We start from the raw sequence: 8752 nt of genomic DNA, 5'->3' as shown, positions 1-8752 counted from the left end.
CAGCTCTCTCAGCCTCTCCTCAAAAGAGAGATGCTTTATTCTCCGTTTTATCTTCATAGCTCTCCTCTGGACCCTCTCCAATCCCTTGTCTTGGCCACTACTTGCTCATAGTAACTTGGCCATCAGGACCCCCAAGTCTTCCTCCACAGAGCTGCTTTGTACCTGTCCTGGTGTGGGGAATTATTCTTCCTCAGGTTCAGGATCCTGCATTGCCTCTGTAGAACTTCACCAGGTTCCTCTGCACGCAGATCTCCAGTCCAGGTCTTGCTGGGTGGCAGCATTGCCTTCTGGTGAATCAGCCACTCCTCCAAGTCTCATATCATCAGCAACCTTGTTGAGAGCACACTCTGTTGTTTCATCCAGGTCATTGACAGCAAATTTTTGAAGACAGCCGCACCCAGTACAATCCCCTGAGGAACACAGCTAGCTGCAGGCATCCAGCTAGACTCTGCACTGCTGATCAGAACCCCCTGAGCTCAGCCAATCAGCCAGGTCTCAATCCACCTCACTGTCCTCTCATCTAACCCACACTTCCGGAGTTTGCCTGTGAGGGTATTATGGGAGACAGTGCCAAAAGCCTTGCTGGAGCCAAGCATAAACTGGTCTTGTCTCATGCACTCAGCCACTTGTGCCATCATAGAGGGCTATCAGAATGGTCAAGCACAATTTTTCCTGGCGAATCCATGCTGACTACTCCTGATAACCTTCTTTTGCTCCACACTCAAAGGTGACCTCCAGAATGATCTGCCCCATCACCTATCCAGGAATGAAGGTGAGGCCGATTGGTCTGTACTTTCCTGTGTCCTCTTCCATAGCCTTTTTTAAAACTCTAGTGACATTGGCTTTCCCTGAAATCCTCATTCTTGTTGTCCTTTATACCCTTTGACAGATTTAAGTCCAAATTAAATCCTCATCCTTCCTTGTCACATCCTTGCACATTCCAACAGCTTTCCTGTGTTACTCCCAAGTGGCCTGTCCCTTTTTCCACGTGCCATACACTTCCTTCTTCAGTTTGAATTTTGCATTTATTATAAGTAATACTATTGTTTAGAAATCAGACAGCTGATACTGCATTGTGCTGTGATGCTAATAGAACTAAAGTCTATTTTTTCATAGACTCTTTTAAATACTGAGTATACTATAGAACTTAAGCATAGAGGGAGAACCATTCCTTTTAAAATTCACTTCAAAATATAATTTATCCATATTTTTGATAATCACAAATAATTTCTGTAATCTCTATATTTTTAAATGACAGATAAAGAAGCAAGATAAAATACCACTTGCAAGTGGTATTTTCTATTGTCCCTTGACTCTTGTTTTTCATTAATTTTCAATGAGATAAATATAACTAAATGCTCGAGTAAGGTCTGAAAATGGTTCTAAGAAACATTTGCCAATGAAAGGTTTTAGAAACTTGACCTGCATATTTTTAATCCTAAATTCTCCTAATCTCTAAATGTGAACTAATTCTTTACAATAAACTTACATCTTCTAACAGAGAAAATTAATTTGGCTCCAAGAAATCATGCTGAACTTATTCCAAATATATTTCTAATAAACTTATATATGAGTTTGAGTAGATTTAAAGCTCCTTCTGGACTGGGACAAAGGTCATAGAATCAAGTAATTTTTCTGCACATTTATTTGTAGGGGAAAAAAAAAAGAAAGAAGAAGAATTTAAATCCTTGTACCTTAATAATGTTTTGCATGTATGATCCAGATAAGTTGGGGATTTAGTTTTGCATGAGTGAAAGGTATTTGTTTTGGATTTTATAGAATGGAAGATGGTCTTAAACATCTGTAAATATATGATAGGATTGTGCACACTGGAATGGGGTATCTTGCAAAATAGTTTTGAATATACATTGGGTAAAAGAGTTAAGTGCTCTCTAAAGTGCCTGGCGACTTAACTTTTACAGGCAATAGAATAGTACAGAAATAAGATAAGGACAGTAATGTTTCCATCAACTACTGTCCTGAAAGTTTCTTTTTTCTCTCCCTTAACTGAGATTAATTCTGCAATGTGACTGACACAGGATCTCACACACTTAGTTGTGTGTGATTCTATGTAGACACAAAACTAGAGAGGCACTGTAGCAACATGAACACATCTGTGATGTGAGTAGTCTGGCAAAGGATCACAAAGGTGGTGAAGGGACTTGAGCTTCTTTCACATTCTGTTTACAGTCTGGGTGTGAGAAAACTCAGAGGGAGCCTTTTGTGTTTAGAGATCTGATGGGAGACAGTGAAGAAGAGGGAGCCAGGCTTGTCAGCAGCACTCATTGACAAGGGGCAATGGATACAAACTAAAAGACACAAAATGCCATCTGAACCAAAGGTATATGAGAGAAACTTGACACTGGAAAAGGTTTCCCAGGGAGGTTTACAGTCTCTGCCTCTGGAGATACTAAATATTTTACTACATGTGGTTCTGGGCAATCTGTTCTAACTGATTCTGCATGAGTATGGAGTGGGATATAGCAGGGGAGATTCATGGGGAGGGCTAGATGAAGCACTACTTCAAGTAGTGCTTTCCAACCTCAATGTTATTTTGTTATTCCATTATTCTGTTAAGAACATTTTTCCAATATTTTTCTTTAGACACCAAATGGCTTACTAAAAATGATGTCGTGAAACTCTGTCTGGATCCCTCCTAAATTCAAGATAGGTGACATTCACTGTTTATTCCCAGTCCATGGGGTCTTCTGCCCTGTCACAGAAAGAAATTAAATTGGTTTGACATATGTTGCTTTTGACAAATACTTCTTGTCTGCTACTAATTTCCTTCTTCTTTTCCAGTGACACACAATTAGGGTTTTTTATCATTTGTAGTAGTATTGAGTGTTGGTGGGCCTATATTTCCTCCTTTTCCTCTTTTCAAATAAAGAAAGAAATGTTCGCCCATTTCCTCTTCAAATAAAGAAAGAAAAATTCTTCCATTCTCCTGGGACCTGAGCTGTGCAAAATCTCAAAGATAACTCACAAGGCTTATGAGAACTCAGAAGCTATTTCTTGCATATCCTGGGATGGGATATTTCTTGCATATCCTGGGATGGGATTTTTCCAGATTTCTTCATTTAAAAGCATCTTATCCAAGCACTCACTTTGCCTGTATAATCTTCTTTACCGAAGGCTGAGCCCTTCAAGTTTTAATGGGGGAATTTATTCTATAATTGATCCAAACTGAGCATTTTATTAAGGATTAATGAAAAAAGGTCATTAAACTTCTTCATATCACCTGTAGAGACTATACCATTCCTACTAACTTATGAATACGAACATCCAAGCACTTCATTTTTTCTCTATGTGTCTGCAGTTTACATTCACATTTGACCTATTTTCTGCTACAAGTATCTTACTTCTTGAATATGTTCTTTCTCTCAAGTCAAAGAAGTCATGGTTTAGTCACCTACCCTCTGTCTATTTTTCTTCTGCATTAGGAGGGTGTGCATTTGTGACCTCAGTATCATTTCTCTAAGAACCTGCCAGTTCTCTTTTCCCTTTCAAACAGATTTTCAACTGAGAGGCTGCCAGCTTTCAAAGTTTGTTAAAGTCTGTCTTTCTCAAATCTATTGGGTTTTATTTTTCTGTTATTAATTCTTCCTTTCTTAAAGAATACAATATCTGCCATTTCATAATCACTTTTGCTCATGTTCTATTGTCTGGTTCTTTGTTGCTAGTTGGAGCCTGCCCTGAGTATTTTACTTATCATTAACTAGGTGCTGAAATTATATATGTTTATGTGGGTGTGTGTGTGTGTGCTCAGAGAGATAATCCTAAATTTAAAATGAGTCAGGATAAAATACTGTCATAACATGACTGCTTACCAAAAACATTTACATCAAAAGCATTGTCAAATGGATTATGTAATTAATCCTGACCTACCTCTTTCTAGATAATTGTCACATCTGAGTCATATCCGTTGTCAGTGCCTCACTAAAGTTTTACTTGTATTTCTGCTTTTGTCTTCAGCATAATGTTGTGCAAAGTCCTGAAGCAGAGTCTATGGTAGTCTTCTTAGTTAGAAAATAAATTGCCTAAAATTAACAACACTTGTAAAGATCCACCAACTTGTTATCTGTAAAGGATCATCCATATAGCCCCTCCAAAGCAGCAATGCTATGCCATTATCCAGAAAAGTTAATGGGAAGCTTTATCACATTTCATTTAATTGTTGCGTTGAAAATTGGCAATGTATGGTCACTGACTCATTCAGAGACAGCAAGCACAGCTAAACTATTGCCAGTTTCTCCCAAAAGAATGTACACTTCCAGACAAACAAAGCAAATCCCAAATTCTTTAGCTGTCTGGCAATATCTGTGTGGCCTTCTTCATTGTGAAAAGTGACACACTAATCCAATCCATGGTTTTGGTATGGCAACATCCAGAAGATGGAAAAAATGAGCTCTTGAGATATAGTTTTGCAACTATGGTTAGGCAGATCACTGATAAGCCTGGCAAAGTTTCTGATGGAACCATGTACTGAGTCAGGTATTCATGATGCAAGAATTCCCTCTGACATCTGTCTAGAGGGTAAGTCTAGACAGTGAAAGCAGGAAAGCTGTAGGGAAAATGAAGGATAGGTTTGTATTTCCATCTTGAAGGATGGAACTGTGCTCTCAACAGTAATCTGTCACTGCATATGAAGAAAAAATTGCTAGAATTAGTGATTATATTATGAAAAGAAAAACCTTTTGGTTCCCTTCATTCTCTTCTTTCTTTACTGACAGCACTTTATCTAACATTGGTAAGATATCATTGCAATTAATCACCCAGTTCAACATACATGAAGAATCATGACATTTATTAGAATTATTAGAATTATTAGAGCCTTTTCATTAGAAATACAAGGGTCTGATACCTAGAATTTCAGCACTCAGTATTTAAAACGACCCTGAACTTCCTTGGAGGACAATTAAACCATCTTTATGGTATATCTTAAAGAAATGACTTCTAAGTATTGAAGTCCAGACAGGTTTATGCGCTATAAACACAAGCTGTGGAAAACAGTTTGCAGTTCTCTACAGTCACGTAAGTTCAGAACAGAAGTGGAATTTCAGATGCTCTGTCTCCCACCTTTTCTGATTTGCTGTGACACTTTGTTAAATATATGAATATTTCTATTTAACAGTGCAAAATTCTCCCATCTAGCATACAGAAAACCAGACATTATAGACAGATTTAGTAATTTCATGAGAGAATGCACAGACATGAATTCAAACAGTTGACATCTGAACTTGTTGGAGATAAATAACTCTTTCCAGCAATTTAGTTTCAGACACTTCATTAGTGTAGTAGAAAACAATGACATTCTATATGACATTACAGGAATGTTACATTACATGCACTTGTGATTCCAAAGAATAATTAGCTATTTGAAGTGTTCCTTATCTGGCATTTGTTTGTCTTTCACCAGGGACACTAATCAGGTAAATGTCATTTAGGTGTCTGCACGCTATTTGCAAAAAGATTCTTGGTGTATTTTTAAGTATTTTAATTTTGTCTACTACACAATTTGTTGGCTCCATGTACAATGCAAACAAGGGTTCATGGATTGAATGACTTCACCTCATAGGCTAATGATAGTTTGATCTCTAATTGTGGACTAGTTGAGCCAAAACCAGACTGAATGAAAGCAGTACATTGTTTGTATGACCTCCTGCTAGCCTAGAACATTTACAATCCAGTGAATTGTATGACCTGAATCAAAGTCCTGTGTCTGCCCAGGGAGATTGGAACTTATATCTCTAATTTCTTTAGTGAATGCCTTTAAACTTAATGCAAGATGAAAAAAAAGGGAACATTTTCTTTCAAGGCTGATATTGTGCTAAGCAAGGAAAATGTTGTAACCAGAGAGAAATAATAAAACCCAATCAAGAAAGAATAGGATTACAGCTGCTTTCCTAGTGCTTTAACTCAAAATTGGATACACAACTTTCAGATCTGCTTCCAAGATTTGTTGGTTCTTTGGTAGCTGCCTACTGTAGCAGTGTGACTCACTCAGGATCCAGACAAAGGAACCTGGCTTTGCTTTCTCCCATCATGCAGTCACTTTTGTTTTCCTTCCTCCAGCCCCGTGACCATCCCCAAATGTGACTATGCTTCAGGAACCAGGAAACTCAAAAAGGCACTCATGTCCAGAAAAGCTACAAGCCTTGTGTAAGATAGGTACCTTGACAGTCATTACATGTAGCTGTTAAGCACACATATTTCTGATTCTATTATTCCTTTGTTTGAGTTGGGAGGTAGAGCAGACAGCAGAGGTAATTTTTCGCCATTCTTCTCAACTCTGCTGCACAACAGAAGGATTTTTGCCAATATATGGAACACTATGTTCATTGGCTAGTTCAATTAAAATGTTGAGATAGAATGGCTAATGCTGAAAGCCATTGCTTACTTTTTTCACTATATTTGACAATGAAAAATATTTTGTGAATAAAGAATGTAATCACTGCTAATGCATTTCAAGGGTGTGGAAAGTACTTGTCAAAGCAAACAAATTGTATTGATATAAGACAGTTCACTGATAACCTCACTTTAGTTGTTGAAGAACACAACAATGAAATAAAATGTTGTAAAATACAATTTTACAGGAATTTGGCTCTTCTGTCTCAGCTTCACTGACTGAGAATTGCATTTCGTTTTCAAAGAATGGGCAATTGCTTACGTTATACAATTTTTGCCCTTGAAAACTGTCAGTTGCAATATCCAGGATAAAAATCTAATTTTAATACCCAGAGAGCATGCAAGAACATGTTTTTCTATATGGACTAAAATGAGGATGCCACCTGGATAGCAGTAAATATATAGAGCATATCAATTCTATAACATAATATAATTTGTTATGGCTGAGAAAAGATTAAATAAATACTATTTCTTCTACTAGAAAAGTCTATAATTTCTACAACAAGATGTAGAAAGAGATTTATGGTACATCTACAATTAGGTGCATGCTTCTACTCATTAATAAAATAAATTAATTAAGGGTACATTATCACTTGCTTGCTAGAGTTTTTGAGAAGCATCTGAAGGATTCTAGTCCTTGTTTAATACTACAACAGCTTGCCCATAACTTTTTGTTAAGTTTCTGCTAGAAAAAAAGATTAATTGATTTCACAGGCCTAACCCATAAATGCCATGTGTATGGAATTTTCCATGTGTCAAACTGGAAATTATCAGACCAACATAAGAGGGAAGTTAAACTCTGCCTGTCCAAGTGTGAAAGCCATTTAACACACAGTAGCAGTGCACAGCAGTCTACATTAGGAGAGCAACTTGACAGACCAGCTAGGCTTTACCAAGACCATAATTTTATGGGCTAATTTTTATAATTCAAGGAGTAAAAAAATCTGCATCTGGGGAAAATTGTCAAGAGCCTTTTAAGGATGAAGTTTGGTCAGAGTCCCACCTTGGTCCTCATGGTGCTCACTGACAAACTTACTTAACAGGTATTTCAAGTAAATCTAACAAATTAAATGGTGCCCTTGCTGATGTTCAAAATGTACAGGGATACTATGTGCTGTAGAAAGATGTCAGGAAAAGCCAATACTGCTGAATCAGACACTTGAACCCTGTGGTATTTTATTGTGTGTTATTCTTTCCACATATTTCTTCACTAACTTTCACCTGTCCAACTGTACTGGGCATTCTGAGAATTTTGGTTTCATCCACTTCAGCTCCTTGGATGATAATGGGAGACCAAGGACATGTGGGAGACCTAATGGCTGCTTGAAGATTAGCAAAGTCATGTATTGGCGTGGGGGTGTGCATAGAGCAGTTCATAGGGATGAGAAACTCAAAAAGAGAGTTTTCCTCTGACACAAAAGAAAATTAGCATGAACTGAGTCCTGTACAGCAAGTCACTGGACAAATATTAAAGTTCAGAGTTTTTGTATAAAGATATCTGCCTGATGGATTAGGAATGTAATGAAAGCAACCCTATAGCATATTACAATAGTATCTCTAAATAAGTAATTCATCTCCTTAGCTATGACTGTTTACATGGTAGTAAGCAAAACTATAGAATACTAGGAGATACTTTATTCTTCAAACCATGAAATTAAGAGCAGTTTGTCTAGGTTCAGATGAGGTGAACACTCTCAATCGCATTTGGTTTATAGCCCTATTGTCACAAAGACTTTCTTGCTCTCCCTAGACAGGATTATCTTCTGAATATTATTCTGGGCTCATAATTATGATTTGCCTACCATTATAAAATTGATTTCTTTACTTGTTTTCTTGAATTTTTTCTTCTACCACAACTCCTACACCAACAGCTTTCTTTCCCTCTATCAAATTTACCTGATCTTTCTGCTTTCTTTTTGTTTCTATGGAAATGGAGATTATTTTTAAGGAGACAGAAAGAAATGCAGGCCATAACGAAGCCATCCTTCAAGAACAGACATCTAGAGATATTCTGGCTTTGTTTAAGAATTCCCAGATTGCTATCCCCTGGGATACATGTTTTCCCTACACAGTCCTGGGAGGTCTTCTTTTTGCGTCTTTCTATTCATACAGAAATTAACACAGCAACTAAAAGAGTCACAACATAATTAGGCAATGATATACTATACTTTCATCTGAATAAATAGTAATATGAAAATCTTTATGCTTCAGTCTTATTCACATGCTCCTACCCATATAAAAGAAGAGCCCAGATAACTTCAGCTAGGTTCTGGGACAGCTAAGGGTTGAGCACCAGATTACTGATTCCTGCAGCTCTGGAAGATCAGTTTGGTGAAAGTGCTCT

This window comes from Molothrus aeneus, chromosome 1 (genome assembly GCF_037042795.1).
Source record: "Molothrus aeneus isolate 106 chromosome 1, BPBGC_Maene_1.0, whole genome shotgun sequence".
In the NCBI taxonomy this organism is placed as follows: Eukaryota; Metazoa; Chordata; class Aves; order Passeriformes; family Icteridae; genus Molothrus; species Molothrus aeneus.
Note: the sequence above shows the minus strand (reverse complement) of the source record.